Below are 17,651 nucleotides of genomic sequence, written 5' to 3'. Positions count from 1 at the left end.
CCTAGGCTACTTTATTGGGATTTAGGTACATCAAATGAAAAATTTTCTCTCTCCACTTATCACAGACATATATAAGGGTTTTGACGACTTGGTTTGTGTCACCTCTCACTTACTACTCTCAAAGCAAAACCCTCTTTCTCACACTGTTCATTGTTGTCTTGAACCTCTTCCATGACTACCTCATCTGAAACAACTTCCAATGCTGGTCAAACTGTCTCTACTGTTATGCTTTACATCAGTCCAAACTAGAATATGTCTTTGGATCTTGATTCATCCCGTTACTCTGACGTCCTCAAAGTGATGATCAAATGCTTGTCATACTCTCCACTAGCTCAAGCCCTAATAATTTTTGAGAGTGTACCGTTGGTTCATCTGTCTAAGGCATACTCATCTTCAAACTACAGTCAAATTGAATGTTCGATTGATTTTGAGATCGATTCAAACATTACCTCCATCTCCAAAGCTCGATTCTCTAGGATGCTAGGGTTTTCTTCTGCAAAAGGTCTTGTCCATCCTGAATCATTTTCTTCATTTGAAATCATCAATATGTTCTATCAAATGGGTTATATTACTAATATCTAACGACTATCAAAATTCAGGAAGCCCAATCTTCATCCAATGTGGAATGGGCTGTTTACTCTCTTGTTCAAAAGCTTCACTGAGAGAGTTATTGCGTCCGACAGTGCCAGCCGATTATTCTGCACCATTATCTATGGTCTTTTCTCTGGTGTTAACCTAGACTATGGTACCATTCATTGGTCAAAACTCATTCAGAGCATACTCTCTACCTCCAAGCATTCAAAGACTTCATGTGCTCGAATTTGGTCTTTCAATGTGAAGCATGCCATTGATTGCCTCCAGATTCAATTGAAGGATGACTCGGTACTCGTTGTGATTCCAATCTTGCATACTTCCAACATTGTTATGTTTGATCCGACAAAGTTTAGCTTCATTAGGTCTATTCTAGAAGCCACGTTGCCGAATGTTGATGTTGATAATCTTATTGTGAATGAATACCATAAGAAGCCTACATCTAATGTTCATGTTTATAATCTTTGTTGGTGTTTGTCTATCACAAGTTTCAGTTCCACTGTCCATTCTATTGTATACTGACTCTACCACAACAACTTTTCTTAGCACTCCAACGTCTACTATTAACGTATCTAATATGGGAGCATATGATTTCGGTGCTACTGTCAGTCCAAGCACTTTCACAGCTTCTCCTCTACGCAATGTTGATCCAGATCTCATCTTTGAGGATGCTCAAGAAGATTTTCAAGATTTCCATTTAAGTCCCTTTACTATTAATCAGTCTAGTGATGATCACGAAGCCCTAATGAAAAAAGGGCTGTTCAAAGCCCTCAATGAATAATTAGATACTATGCTTGAGTCTTACAAATCTTCGTCAAGTAATAAGTATTCTTTTCAGTCTCATAAAGCGCTAATCGAGACGTGAACGAAGGAGCATGTTGTCGCACCCCAAAACCAGAACGGCAGAAAGGTTTGGAGGCGGATGGCGTCATGTACAATATCATAACAATTGAGTAATAGTAAAGAAAGCAACCACAGCCATCATAGATATAATTTAAAAGGTTACATTGTTTTTTCTGTTACATTTTTCCAAATAAATTACAATATAATGACAAAATGGGTTTAGAACTGACGCTTTAGCGTCCCGTCCTCAAAAGCTGGTAGTCACCTATTTTACTGGTTCCTGAGAACACAACTTGTTTTGAAAAAGTGTCAACAATTAAGTTGGTGAGTTCATTAATGTTTGTGTGAATGTAAGCCTTTTCGAGTAAAGCAATCGTGTTTGTTTCCAGAAAATCTGATATTTTCTATAAAATGAGTTGTAAGCCGTTTGTTCATAAAATGATAGTGTTAGTTCCAGAAAATCCAATATTTTCTATAAAAATGAATTGTATTCTTACACGTTCCAAGACCGAAATGTATAAGTTTTATGTACTTAAATTTTGTATTATGTAGTTTTAATTTCCGTAAAACCATTTAAATGTACGATAACCCCGTAAACAAAAATGAATTGTTAGTACCCCATTTGAGTTATTATAACCATGCTAGCGACTAGTTGGCCTGTGATGACCTTCTTCAGGCGTCAAAACGTTATGACATTTGTCACCCCAGACTTGCCGGTCTAACTGTAGCTAACAATTTAAGTGCGGGATTGTTAGTCCCGTATAGATCTATACGCAAGTATCACGCTCTCCCTACAAGAGAGTCCGCTTTATAATACAAGACTTAAGTTATGTACTGAAAAGTACTGTGAAGCCAAATGTCTCACAAAATTTGTATCAACAAGTTTACATATGAAAAATCCATTTTTCTTGTAATTGTATGTATTACCCTTTCATAGTGTAAAAATAGCGTGAATATTCCACAAACTATACCTAATATAGTTTGTAAATGTATGTTTCATCGAAATGAAAACCTTTGTATACTAACGACTTTGTATGTAAAAGTTTGTAATTTTGGTAGTAACCTTATTTTACATATTTAATATTTTCACGTAAAATGTATATATACAAAATGTAAAAAAAAAAACATAAGTAACGGTTTGTATTTTAACACAAGTTTCCTTATGGTTCACTTGTATTCACCCCCCCCCCCCCCCCATAAAATGTAGAAAAGACGTGGAAAATGTACGGGTATGAATTCACCTTATGTGAATTAGAATGAACTAGTATTTAATTGTTGTACAAATACTAAATTGGTAAGGAAATACTTACTATAATTCTTAAGGAATTAACTTGATGAATAAGCTCTTGGAAATGTTTGAAGATGTCACTAGGGATGTATGAAGGTAAGGTTTAAATGCTTGAGAGAATGTAGTGGAAATGTTTAACTGGGAAGTGTTTTGAAAGAGTCCCAAAACGTGATTATATAGGTGAAGAAAGGATAATGTGAAGTGATGTATGCATGGGGTGTGTAATTAATCGTATTGGGAAAACAATTCACATATCAAGTGGTTCCAAAATATCTTTTTATTTATGAGATTTCAGCCAATATAAGGGTGATTTCGAGCAAGGCATGACCGAAAACGCTTATACACACTCACAAATGATGATTTCGGTCCTAATGGGCCTCAAGCAAGAGATTTAAGTCCTAGTGTGTGGAGTTTTCGGCCTTAGTGCGTCTTAACCAGTTGTTGTCAGTCATATGATTAGTTGTTGAGGGTGATTTCGGTTTTAGGCAAGAGGTGGTGGTCCTACATGACCGAAATCTCATTGCTTCTGATTCCGAAAACCGAATTCCCTTTTAGTGGGGTATAATTCATGCTTTTAACTCTTAATAATGTGACTTGTGTTGACTTGCAATAGTCCATTTCAACATGGCTTTAAATTTATATATATTTGCTTATACAAATGATGCCTCTTTTGCTATAGATGGTTCACTTCAACATGGTTAAGATGTGGTTTTACTTATACATAAAACATCTTTAGACTTTGCTTGAATCTAACTTTTCCAGATGTCACACATGCGAAAATTCTAGCCGAATCTACTAAAGCCGTTGAAAATTGGAGAAAACCGTACAGGAGACGACCGAAAAAGTGAAAAAACTACTTGTTGATGTAACGCGGTTTATGGCTGAATTTTGAACCTCTTCGGATCAAAACACAGCAACAGCAAACAAAGTTATTATGAGCCTCGAAAAAACCCTTCAACTTGAAAAAGAAGCTCTTTCTATGGTTTGTTTTGACCTCAAGGTTAATAATACAGAGATGTGTGCTTCCAAAGTATCCAAGATTAAGCAGCTACAAAAAGATCTTACTGCTGAAAATGAAATAATGGATAAATTGGTTCAAAAGACTGAAAAAGCCAAAGTTTTGTTTGTCAATCTTAACTATACAACGACGCACTTAGATGACTTGGATTCTGATAAGACCATCTTCCGAAGCTACATTTTGGACATCAATCAGTATTTGCAAAGGCTGATGGAAACACATGACTCAATACTCACCATTTCGGTCCGACAACATTTTTCTGATAAGCTTAAACCTGTGTTCACATTGGTTAACCAGTTAGAGTGTGTTTTGGGATGTCGTGTTATTCCAAAAACAGGGAGAGAGCAGTTTATTCAAGAAAAGATTCAGAAGGAACAACCCCAACTTAAGCCAAAATCCAATGAGCAACATGAATAGAAACCGAAAGTTGACCAGAATGGTAATGAAGCTTCAGGGTCAAAAGGCAAAGAGAATATAGTCGATGATTTTGAAGAAGAAGAAGAAGAAGAAGAGATCTCCGAAGGAGAAAAACTTATCCGAAAAAATCAAGATAAGGAGCTTGATGAGATCATGCGCGTTATAAAAGAAGAAGAAGCAAAAGAAAGGGAACCTCATGAAGCGAAGGCTACTCTCGAATCTCAGAAGACCCTCTTCCTTCCTTGGTCCATGGAAAGGATTCTGAATGAGGCGGTTAATAATCTGAGTACTCACAAGTTGGAGCCAGTTTTTTCATTTGAGTTGGATAACACTTAAGAATCACAACTTGATTTTCCGATTACTCCTAAAGCTTTCCTGTTCAGAAGTTTTGAGAAGATTGAGAAAGCTCCAGTTTTAGATAATGATGTGAATCACATGCTCTTCTCCTTTTATCTCTTGTACGGAAGGCCTCAATATCAAACTTGGAGTTTTAAGAAGATTGCTTCAGTAAAAGTCTTTAGACCTATTGAGACTGAAAACTTCATAAATGTTCAGCTCAAAGCATTCCGAGGAGCAAGTAATTCGGTCTTTGAGTTTACTCTTGCTGACTTACCTTGCTTGAATCCATATGATTGGATTTTTTTTTGTTCTCTCTTTTGTCAAAAGAGGAACATAAATATGAACCGATTTTGGCTCATCTGAAAAGAATGTTTGTCTACTACGTTCAAGAGATAGGCAAAATGGATGTGGAAATAGCAGTTGTTTTGAAAAAGAAGCCTATTCAGAAACTAAAGAGGATCTGAAGGATCTCGATAAGATGAAGCTGGGTAAAATCCGAAAGGATAATTGGTGTGTGGAATTTCAAAGGAAAGAAGGTGGAAAAGTTCTGAAGTGTTCGTTCTTCTTACAGGACAAGCATTTATATTCCACCTCCTGTCTAAACTATATCATAGAGCTAATAGAATCTTGTAAATTGACAAATATTGCTAATAAGAAATGCTTCTCGGATATGATAAAGTGGTACATTTCTGTTCGGAACACTCTTCTTGGATTAATGTCAAAGCTATTCAAAGTTCAGAAACGTCAACAACAATGAAGAATCTCCTTTCTTTAATTGACATAAAGGGGGAGATTGTTGGGTTATAATGTGTTGTGTCAATTGTTTTGTACAAGAATAGTCTCATTTACAATGGGTTGGGCCTATCCACCCGATTCTATATGTTGTTTAGGTTAGACTATTTAATGTGCGTGCATGTATCGGTTTATGGTTATCGATTGTTTTGCCCTACATTGCTTTTACAGAAAAGTTTTCATTGAACTCTTCTAAAGCTTTGATACTATTAAGCATTCGGCTCATCTTTGATCATTATTCTTATTGTTTGATTCACTTTACTTTTACTAAATCTATCGATCATTAATTTATTGTTTCAACAATTTTTTATGCTGGTATTATGTGTTGGAAATTCTATTCTTAGGGAATAAAGTTTTCAATTTGAGATTTACAAAATTTGGGAATTGTTTTCTATGATAGACTTAAGGGAGAGGTTACTCATACTTCGTTTCAAATCTAAAAGTTTAGATTGAAGGTTTTAATGCAACTTAGTCTTGGACATATATGAATATCATGTTGAAATGATTCAATGTAGGAAGTTTAGTATATGGAAATATTATAACAAGAGGTACAAGGTCGTTATGTAAGACATAATGAATCAAGTCCCATATGCTTTGGATATAGGATCGATTACATATGTTATAATATTCACTTGTTCTGATTTTTCCAAATGTCTTGCACATTGAGAGGGAAAAAGGACTAGAATTTTGTGTGACTTAATTTGTTAAACAACTATCAAGAACATTATGAGGTTTATTGAAGATCTGTTACTTGTAGACAGTTAGAAGTATGGTATTGTTTAGAAGAACCATAGTGACATGATTTAGATTGCTATGATTCTTGATAAGAACTGATGGTCATATAGGAATATGGAAGTGTTTCCACAGCGGGAGTTAATTATTAAAATCTACGTGTGAGTTGGAAACATTAATGCAAGAAAGATGTTTAAGGAGTGTACCTTCAATTTGAGACTTCATTACCATGTAATTTGTTTTAGTAACAAAGTTCCAATGGAACATTATGTAATATCGTTGGCTATGTCTTTGTGACATTGAAGCCTCGATATCACAGAAGGAAAATACATGTAAGGTTGGAATTCTAACACATTTTAAGTAGTGACAAGAATTTGGAATTTTGAAATGAGCATCATTAGTATAGTGTCCAGTCGATCTGTTCACAAAGGAAGGACTATAAAGAAACATATTATGCATGTTTATAACATGATGTGCCTGTTGTTTAATTCAAGTGGTTAGTTAATTAATCGTAACATTATATAATGAATATCGTTTTAATTATTATGGTGATTAAATAGTAAGAGTTTTATTTATATTCAATAGTTTTAAGACCATAGTTAATTAGGTTATTATTGTGTTTCAATTTGCATGTTTTACTTCCTGGATAATATGATTATTTGAAATTCCATAGTCGCTCATACTTTTAGAAGTACGAAGTGAATTAAGGTTTTCATGAGTTGAATTGTAGATTGTCTATGGAGATTAGACATTGTAATGGTTGCTATGATGTTCATGAGTACTTGGAAAATGGAGATTTTGAGTATTGGATAAACCCACGCTGAGAGAATTACTTCATGGATTTTATCACAAGTAATACTGAGACGATAATATCTTATATTCTTAAAACAGAGATATATGAGTTATGGTTTACAATTCAGTTGTGCATTGATAATACGTAAACACATCAGTAACTTGATGTTATAAAACATATTGTTGTGTAAGATTTGATGAGTAAATAGTGCAAGCATTTAAGTCAAAGCTTATTTGTTTCTTTTGCCCTAAAAGGAAAATCTATGTCTTTTGGCCCCTCGGTAATTTGGTGTTGACTTATAAGTGCAAAGCCAAGCCAGGACTAAATTGATGTGTTCAATTAGAAGCCTTATGTTGCATCACAAATCAGAAACCGGGGAACAAAATCTTGGGCAATAAGATTGATTATAATCCTTGTCTCATGTTTGTACGATATCTTGTAGAACGGGAAAATATTTGATCACTTTTCTTAGGACATGTAATTGACTGGGTTAGAGTTCAATTGTGGCTTTCAGAGGCTACAATTTTTTGATCAGTTTGGAAGTTATACTAGCAATTATAGTTACAGACTTATCCAAGTAGTACATTATGTGATTAGGTGTCTAAGTCGATAACTATAATTGATATAAACTTGAATTGATAGTCGCACAATCCTTTTGGGTTGCCCTCAAATCTAGCAATTTGACAAGATAATTTTACACAGAGAGACTAATTTATTATGTGATTAATAAATTGAAATAAATGATTTATTAATATATTATGAATATAATATATTAATTAGAAATCATATTATTTAATTAATTGTTAATGAGAAGTTAATTTGAATTAATTTTGGGATTAATTGGATTAACTAAAAGTGCAAGAACTATTTGGTTATTTATTGAAAGTTGAAGAAGGAAGACACAAGGAACTCATTGGAAGAGGTGGACGAAAATCACTTGGTCAAGCCCACGATTTTTCATCCAAGACCCTTGGATAAGGGGAATGGGTTGCTTAATCACCAAGCAAAGGATCTAGGGCATATCCCCTTAACCTAGCTTTGGCACCAAGTTCCTTAACTATATAAGGAGTCCCTAGCCCCTTAATTTCATCCATGGCTTTCTCCTAAGATCCTTGTACGAAATCTTGGCTCTCTTCTCCTATCTCTATACTAATCCTCTTACTAGTTTGGATGTGATTCCATTAGAGGCACGACAATTGTGGTTCTTGCTTCCAAGAGATCAACAAGAAAGTGTTCATTGTTATTTTCTACAATAACAATCAAGGTGTGAATCGTTAGCCCTAATTTGGTATTTTTCCAAAATAGCCTAATGTTCTTAGGGTTTCCTTTGGTGTTCATAGTTATAGATTCAATAGAGAAAACATAGATCATTATTAGGGTTGCATGCACACTTAAGAGTTTAAGTTTTGTTTATTTTTCATAAAACCCATAACTTTTGTCGAAATTGTCGAACCATTGATGCAAGAGAAGTCAACGTCTCCTCCTACTAAGTTGATATTGCTCCCCTATGCCAACTCATATCATGATTGCTGCCTTTCATCAAGATAATTACGAAGAATCTATCTCTAACATTTAGACTGGTGTGCTTTCCTAAGTTTCTCTAAATATGCAGATTACTTAATCCTAGGTAAAAGCATAAGTAAAGTTGATGGAGATGTGGCTATATAATGAAGCAAATTATGACTTTAGATGATGATGATGATGATGATGATGATGATGATGATGATGATGATGATATGGTTCTTGATGACGCTCCACCAAACTATCCAGGTGATAATCCTCCTCCCCCTACACTTCCATCAACAAATCTTCCTCCACCACTCCTCCATCATCACATCATGCTTCTAGAACTCCTCCACCACCTTCTAACTCTCCTCCCCAATCTAATGCTGCCAAAAAGGGGGAGAATATTCAGGAGGGGGGGTCCTCAACCAAATGAAAATGCAAGTGGTAATTGTACCAACTCCATCTCAGCCTGAGATGAATGGAAGGGTTGAAGCTAAAACTGATCCTCAAAAGTAGATTGTTGTTGCTGATATTCCATATGCTGATGCAACATGTGATGATCAGTCTGTTTTAATACTGGTGACCAATGGGAGACCGATGAGTATGCAGGGTTTCATGGACTTGGTTTCATTCCACAAGCTATTGTTCCTTTAAATGTTGTCTACCTTGATTATTACTTTGAGGGGGAGATTCCAAAAAGAAGAAGTTCCTCAAGGAACTAATAGTGACATCGTCTTTGACAATGAATAACTCAATTCTCAAAAGATGAAGGCTTCCTTCTCAGGGGGAGTTCATGACGCTGAAGCTGGAAGCTCTTATTCTGTTGTTGTTGGTGATCCTTCAGCGCCTCCTCCTAAAAAGAAAAGAAATATCATCTTTGATCTAAATTAATTAACAAAAACATGGAGGTTACCTATTGATGAAGTTAGAGAAATCATGTTAGAGACTAATGCTAATGTTCGAAATAAGAAAGAAGCAAGAAAAGAAGAACGTCTATCTTCTAAACTTGCTCAAGCTCTTGCTTTCGCTGATAGCAATGCTAATGTACAAAGAGTTAATAATCAATTTAAGAAGATCTTCAATAATAATGTGGAGAAACAACACATAGTTTCAGACCTGAATGACCGGATCGATAGGAAGAAGTTTGGAGATGTTCTAACTTGAAGAACAAAGCATGATCCCATTATCAAAGTGAGATGCACCAAGCCAAGGAATGAGTCACTGAAGCTTCACTTGGTTAGAAAGAACATAGAATATGAATACATTGAGGGTGTATTTGCTCATGAGCTAGTCAAATTTGACTATACTGATGGTTGCAAATTCAAGAAATCATTGACAAACACATGGGTATTCATGCTCAGGAAGTGAAGTTGCAAATTCAAGAAATCATTGACAAACACATGGGTATTCATGTTCAGGAAGTGAAGTTGGAAATTCAGGAGCTACTCAGTAAAGTCAAGAAGTTGAACCTTGTGCCATCAACAGGTCCATCTAGATCCTCCTCCTCAAGAAAAGCATGTGCTCCTAGACAGTCCAAGAATACCAAGTTTCTTTTTCCTTATGGTATAAGGTACATCAACATTAAATTGATAACGGGTGTTGAACTAGTCCAATACATGTTCATTCCAGAACCGGAGCATGGGATATGTTTTATTGACATTCAAAATCAAATGTGCTTTCAATGCAATGATGATCTTCCTTATGGTCCCACTTAACATTTGTTTCATCTTCTCTTGGAAGGACTTACCCACTATGAACTAGAAAGAGGATATCAAGTGCTAATATCTATGGAGCTAAGTAGAAGATAGGATAAACTTAAACTTGATCAATTCAGATGGGTCAAGTCTAAGATCTTGAAAGAAACTAGCAAGTTTTATAATGGCTCTTCTGATGATTTTGAAGAAGATTAGTTTTCACATCATTAGATAGGGGATATTGTAAGGTCACACCTTATGATTTGATGAGTCAAACACTCTACACTAGCTGTCAGCATCAGTGTCTTCTCTACTACCAGTGCCAGGGTATCAAGCCTATTAGTGTCAGTGCATAGTATAGTTATTCTATTGTAATATTTTGTATATTAGTTAATGGTATATATAAGTATAGAATAGATAGAATATCAGGTATCTTTGTTATGAAGATCGATTCAGAGTATAAATAAGATACAATCCCTTAAATCATGGGATTCATATGTATAAATTAGTATATAATCTACATTAGGGTAAACCCTAATGTAGAGAGTTCGGCTTTGTGTCAATCGCCTTTTTGACAACCCGTATTCTTAGTGAAGAGAAAACTCTTTCATGGTGAAAGATCAATTTGGAGAACTCTGTGTTATTTACTTTTTGTTCTTTATTTTTCTATGATTATTTTACTTTCGTTCTTTATACTTGTAGTGTATCCGATTAATTCAAACCTTCATGCCTTATTACATCCGTAACTCGATGTTATAAAGTGTATTTTTATGTATAGAATGATAAGTAAAAGGTATGATCATATAGTCACAGTTTATTCATGATTTTTACCTATTTAGGGAAATCGATATCTTTAGGCCCTTCAGTGATTTGATGTTGACATTATAGTGTTGGGCCCAACTAGGACTAACTTCATGTGTTCAGTTCATAGTCTAATGAAGTCATCACAAATCAGGAAATAGAAAAAGGGGATATTTGATCGCTTATCATTGGGTTGACGTCTGATTTAATCAGAGTTTGACAGTGGATTTGTCGTGCACTTTTTACTTGTTCTTTATAGATTTATACATGCTATTATAGCTAGCGACTTATCAAAGTGGGAACTATTGGTTTAAGGTGTCTAAGGGCTTAAATAAATTGGTATATTTGAGTGAATAATACTGAAGTCTTTTTTAGGTTGCCCTCATAATCAAGAAATAGTTTGGATTGATATTAAGAGAGGGATAAATGATTTATTAATATATTATATGATTAATATATTAACTAGACATAGTAAATAATAAAATATGAATTAATTAGAATTAATTAATTAATGGTTCTTGATTAATTAGAATTAATTAAACGTACAAGGGTTAGAATGGAATTGTTCAATCGTTGAAGAAGGGAGGCATTCTAAACCTCCTGATAAGGAACCGTTTTGAGAATCCCTTCTAGGGTTTCTAGAAGCCTACTTTAGTTCATATGGAAAGTTATTTGAATTTGATTAAAATATTATTATTTTAAATTCAAATCAGGGTTTCATACAACTATCAATATAGACCTTTAGAAGGGTTGAAAACCCTACATAATTCATAAGGATTTTTGAAAACCCCTTTCTTCCCTCTTTCTAATCTTCGATCCTAGGATTTGGGTGTGACGTATGAGAGGCTTCCACATTATTTGGTCTAGCATTCCAAAGAAGGGTTCTTTAAATTTTGTTGTTACTTTTGATAATAACAAAAAAAACTTGTAACCTAAACTTTGTAACTTTCGATATTAGCTAGGGTTATTTAGTTTTTCAAAGTATGTTGCTAATATGTGAAAAGCCATAGATTTCTAGGTTACATGTGACCATAATTGTTATGTGAAATTTTGTATGTAAATTAAAGTAATCTAGAGCACCCATTAGTTAAAGCTATTTCCTAAATTCACCATCAAACCTTGTTATTTTGACATCATGTAAAAAATCCAAGTGATAGGAGAAACTTCTAAGAAATGGCTTCACAAGATCAAGATCAACACCAACGTTCTCTCCTTCATCATCAAAATTAAATGGAAGAGCCAATGACTTTTTGACAACTAATTTGTTGTTTCTCACCTGTGGTATGGGGTCACATTCAGGAAAAGGCTTGGCACTAAAGTTTAGCAAATTTTCAGGCATAAAGGCAAAGTCAATTCCATGTCGATAGTCTTCTAACTGTATTGCATTTCTTTGGGATTTGTTTCATGAATACTTACTCTAAGGCATATGTTTTGGCACTTATGTTGGCATTTGTAGTTGAGGTGAAGAAAGAACAACAAAATTCTCATGGGACCATGTCACACACCTCTTCTTTGGAATTCCACATTCAATCATGGGATCTGATTCACAACATATTTCAAAAAAAATTAATATAATTTAAAAATGATATTTAAGAAACGAAAGTCATATATGAAAATATGTTACAACTTCCAAAATGAAGTGATATTGGCATTGCTTTTTGATAAAGTATCAGCTCTATTCCATATGTTATCTTCTTTGGATATTTTAGCATCTTCAAAGTCGAATTACATTAAATGTTTATTCAAATATTTGATTAGCAATCGAACAACTCAACAGTAGAAATAATGATTTAATTAATCAAAAGTGATATCTTAGGTTTATTAGAAGTCAAACCTTGACACAAAAAGCACGAAACAACTTTCTTAATGAAAGTTAATACAAGATCCCATTCCTAAAACAATGATAATGATAGTTCAATGATAAGACCATAATCCACCTGAATTCACACATGCGCACACACACACACACACACACACACACACATATATATATATATATATATATATATATATATATATATATATATATATATATCATAAGTCAAATATAATACCTTGAATCCTGCACAAGTCTTGTAGGGTTCTTCGATGGATCGCTTTCAGGATATTTCTTAACCAAGGTCTTTTGGTTGTAAGATCGAACCGAGCGTCGAGCTTGATTACAGTTGATGGACGGGCAATACTAAGGAAGGAGAAAGACAAAGATGGAGAGAGAGAAAGAGAGAGAGAGAGAGAGAGAGAGAGAGAGAGAGAGAGATGAATATAAATGCAAATAGCCATTTTATTTTCTCCATAGAAGGAAAAATACATTGCTTCTAATTTCATTTTCTGTCTTTGTCTAAGATACAAACCCTAAACTAGGGAAAAACGAAAATCGTAAAAAATCGTGTGAAAACGAAATCAAATTCATGCCTATTAGAGGGGGAGTAGGACCAAAAGAGGTGGTGATGGTTGCATGCAATGGAGGTGGATGACGGGTGGAGACCCCTTGTTAATTTTATAAAGACTGATGAAAGATGGAAATAGAGTTGAGGGTAAAGGAAAACATGATACGGGGCTTTCTAATTTTTTTTAGGATTTTGTTGTACCACTGCTAGCTATTAAAGAAGAAAAGGACGTGCATTACCTAAAAATTATAAAACGATAGTTAGTTTTAGGACACATAAATATGTGTGTCCGATGTCCATCAAAATTTATAAGAAATGACAATTTTAATGACATCCACTTTTGCGTGTCCTAAATCTAGTGTGTGTTAGAGTTTGCGTGTCAGTAAAGGCATTTATTCTAGTAGTGAGGGAAATTGCATTTGAACTAATTTAAACTAACAAAAAAAATAAAACGAAATAAATATGGAAAACTAATTGGTATCAGATAAGTGAAGGTACTTCTATTTACACTTGATTACATGGTTCAAATATGGTTGATTTCTATTTTAGCCACGGATATTACTTGCTATTCATTGATTCCTAAATTGATTTGTTCCTATGATCCGTTCACAAATCATAATGATTCTAACGACTTTTTAAACTCAAGATCATGATTTTAGTTATAAATATAATCAATAAATACTTCGTATCATGCAATATTTTACATGTTAATTAATCCCAAGGCTCATACAAATTAACTGGTGCATAGAATGGTTATATAATGCAAGTTTCCACCTCAAAGTCTAGTACTTTACCATATAAGGATATTTGATCAAACAAGAAACATAAAAAACAATTATTAACATCGAAATAGCAATCAACAAATCTTGAAAGTGTCACACACCGAAACTGTTGGCGGAAACATTCCGGGGCGGAGGATGTCATGTAAAGTATCACAACCAATGTACATAGTAAGCATAGTAAACTCAGAACATTACGTTACATAGGAATATTTACATTTGTTTAAAGGCGAAGTAATACATGTTTATATATATATATATATATATATATATATATATATATATATATATATATATATATATATATATATATATACACTAGTATAACAAAAGTAAAGACGAGACTTCTATGTGCACCGTCTTCTCTGAAAGAGCGTGGGATACCTGTCTAACGAGAACCTGAGAATACAAGCAGTTTTAAAATATCAGCATAAAGCTAGTGAGTTCATAACCGGTTGGTTTCTGGTAAAAGAACAAGTTTCCTTTGGTTTTCTAAAAAAAAGTTGTTACCCAAGAAAATCCCATATTTTCTTATAAGAGAAATTTAGTTATCCATTTGTTAAATAGCCTGGTTAAGAAAAGTTAAGTTATCCCAGGAAAAACCCTTATTTTCCTTAAAAGTTGGTTATCGATCCGGAATGAAGCGTACAAGTATCTACCATACTTGTAGCGTTAAGTGAAGTTTCCTGAAAGACTGGTTATCCTTGAAAAGTACATTAGTTTTAACATGTATATAAAACTAATAAGTAGCTAGTAAACTAATTACTAAAGTAAATTTCCATAATCTATGTTGCGATTTCCATAACCATACAACAAACTAGATAAGGCTCGTAACGGGGCCAATATCATTTTATGACTTTTGTCACCTATGGACCAGTCGGTCCCACTGTAGCTAGCAGCCAGGTGAGGGTAGTCAATCCCGTATAGATCTATACACTCAAGTCACGTTCTCCTTCCAGGAGATTCTAGTTACATGGGTAGTCCTACACTCTCATATCTAGGGGGAGTGATACAAAGGACGTGTCTCCAAATCTTAAGATTAATGAATTTTAAAAGTAATAATACGGAAAATTCTGTTTTATTAGTCCTTCACACTCGTATCTAGGGGGGGTGTTACAAGGACGTGTTTAAATTTCGAAGATTAATGTTATTAGTCCTTCACTCTCGTATCTAGGGGGAGTGTTATCAAGGATGTATCAAAAGTTCTAAGATTAATGTTATTGGTCCTTCACTCTCGTATCTAGGGGGAGTGTTACCAAGGACGTGTTAAGAATACTAAGATCAACAATTTTACCAGTAATGATATGGAAAATCATTTGTGAAATATAAAATATAACATTTTATAATGAGTTTCATAATTAGACTGAAAATTTAACTCTACAAGTTAAACGGTTGGTAATACGGTTTTAAGTGTTAAAAGCATACAGAATATGAAACATTTCATACGAAATAATAAGTTTGAGTACAATATTTCTTTATACTTTTGCTTGTATTCCCCCCACTGAAAACATGAAAAAACACGGAAAAAAGGTGTAGGGGTATGAACTCACCAGACGAGAAATGTGCCGGTTAGGATGCTAAGTGTCAGTATAGGGCTTGAACACGCGCGAGGATCCTATGTTACATGAGGAGATATATAATTGTATCTAATTAGACTTTGAACTACTAATTAAGTAAGATAATACATTCTGAGGCAAGAAAACACTTTATCTCAAGTATTAGCAATGATCTGGGTTGCATCTAAAGGGGTGTAGGGCGTAGATATGGAGTTTGCTCTTCAAGAGTAAACTCTTAGAAGAGTTTTCGGCCCAATGACCATATCCCCATGAGTTTACGGCCGTAAGCTCATGGGTGGTGTGTTCTTGGATGTTTAAAGGTCTTACAACACTTGTGCAATTAGGCTAGGTTCAATTCTAGGGCATAGAAAGTGGTTAAGTCCTCAAGTGGACCATTTTTGGGAGTTTACGGATATAAACATAGAGTTTACAGCTATAAACTCTTACTTGTCTCCTCACTTCATGTTTTGATTGTTCTAGGTTAAGCACACATGATTCTAGTCCAATATACAAGCCATGGAAGGAAGTTAGGGCACCATTTGACCTCCTTAGAGAAGTTTACGGCCAAGGGACCATTCCTTGGGGGGTTTATGGCCATAATCTCCTAAGGTCATGGTTTCCTTGATGTTTAGGGTCCCTACTTCGATGGTAGTTTATTCTAGACATTACCCTAAGCCATAGGAGGTGTTTAAGGGGCAATTTAACACCTTAAATGATGTTTACGGCCTATGAAGGATGGTTTACGGTCCAAGTTCTTGGGCCGTAAACTCATGTTTACTCCCCAAATGATTAGATTTTGGTGTTCTAAACTCGTACATGCAAGTCCCTAAGTCATAGCTAAGCACTGGGAGTGATTTGGAACGGTTTTTGGGGCTTCAAAACCCCATTTAAGGGTGTTTACGGTTTGGAGCTGTTCTAGGGTCGTAAACACATGATTTTTATACATTTGGATGATTTAAAGACGGATTTGTATGCTAAACAAACTAAGCAACAAGCTAGGATAGATTACTTACAAGTTTGGAGCATGAAAGAGGTGTTTTTGAATCAAAATTGGCTTGAAGAGAGAGAATAGAAAGAGAGAGGGTGTTAAGAGTGGAAAAGCTTCAAATGGAGGTCCACTCACCCTTATATACGGTTTGAGTTTGTGGCCCGGTGGAAATCTACCCGATACCGACGTTAAATGGAGCTTATGGTCGTACCCGATTAAGTTGTCGTAACCCGACATGGTCGTGAATTAGAAACTTTTAAAAAGAATATTGAGGGTGTTTCACGTGTTTCTAATGCATTTGGACACTCATGAAGTCATAATAAACGTCTCAATTTAAATAACCTAATCCAAAATGTTAACGGAACAATTCGATAAAGACGAGTTTTATTGACAGAAACGGGTTATAGCGACGGAATTAATTTCAGGTTGTCACATTTCCCCCCGTTAGAGGGAATTTCGTCCCGAAATTTAGAATTAAGATATAAATCATGGATTTTGAAAGACATGTAGATATTTCTGTTTCATCGAGTCTTCGCGCCCCCAAGTGAATTCAGGTCCCCGCTTGGCATTCCAGCGAACCTTCACTATCGGGATGCGGCTTTGTTTAGTACGTTTGATCTCTCGATCCTTGATTTCGATTGGTTCTTCCACGAAGTTCAGGTTTTCGTTGATCTCGATCTCATCAAGAGGGATCACGAGGGTTTCATCGGATAGACACTTTTTATGTTTTGAGACGTGGAAGAGAGGATGGATGTTGCTAAGCTCTTGAGGTAGTCAGAGTTTATAGGCTATGAGACCGATCCTAGCGAGGATCTCGAAAGGTCCAACGTACCTCGGGTTAATTTTTCCATGCTTTCCAAAGTGTATCATGCCTTTCTAGGGTGAGACCTTTAACAGGACACGATCTCCAACCTGGAATTCCAGAGGTTTCCGTTGTTTATCGGCATAACTCTTTTGTCTGTCTCGTGAAGCTTTCAGTCGTTCTCGGATTTGGATGATCTGCTCGGTGGTTTCTTGGATGATTTCAGGACCAATGAGAGCACTGTCGGGAACTCGAATCTTGGCTAGCTGCGTGTCCCCTACCTAGGCCCAGCATAGAGGGGATCTGCACTTGCGACCATAGAGGG

Source organism: Lactuca sativa, chromosome 8, assembly GCF_002870075.4.
Source record: "Lactuca sativa cultivar Salinas chromosome 8, Lsat_Salinas_v11, whole genome shotgun sequence".
In the NCBI taxonomy this organism is placed as follows: domain Eukaryota; kingdom Viridiplantae; phylum Streptophyta; class Magnoliopsida; order Asterales; family Asteraceae; genus Lactuca; species Lactuca sativa.
This window is presented reverse-complemented; position numbering follows the sequence as displayed.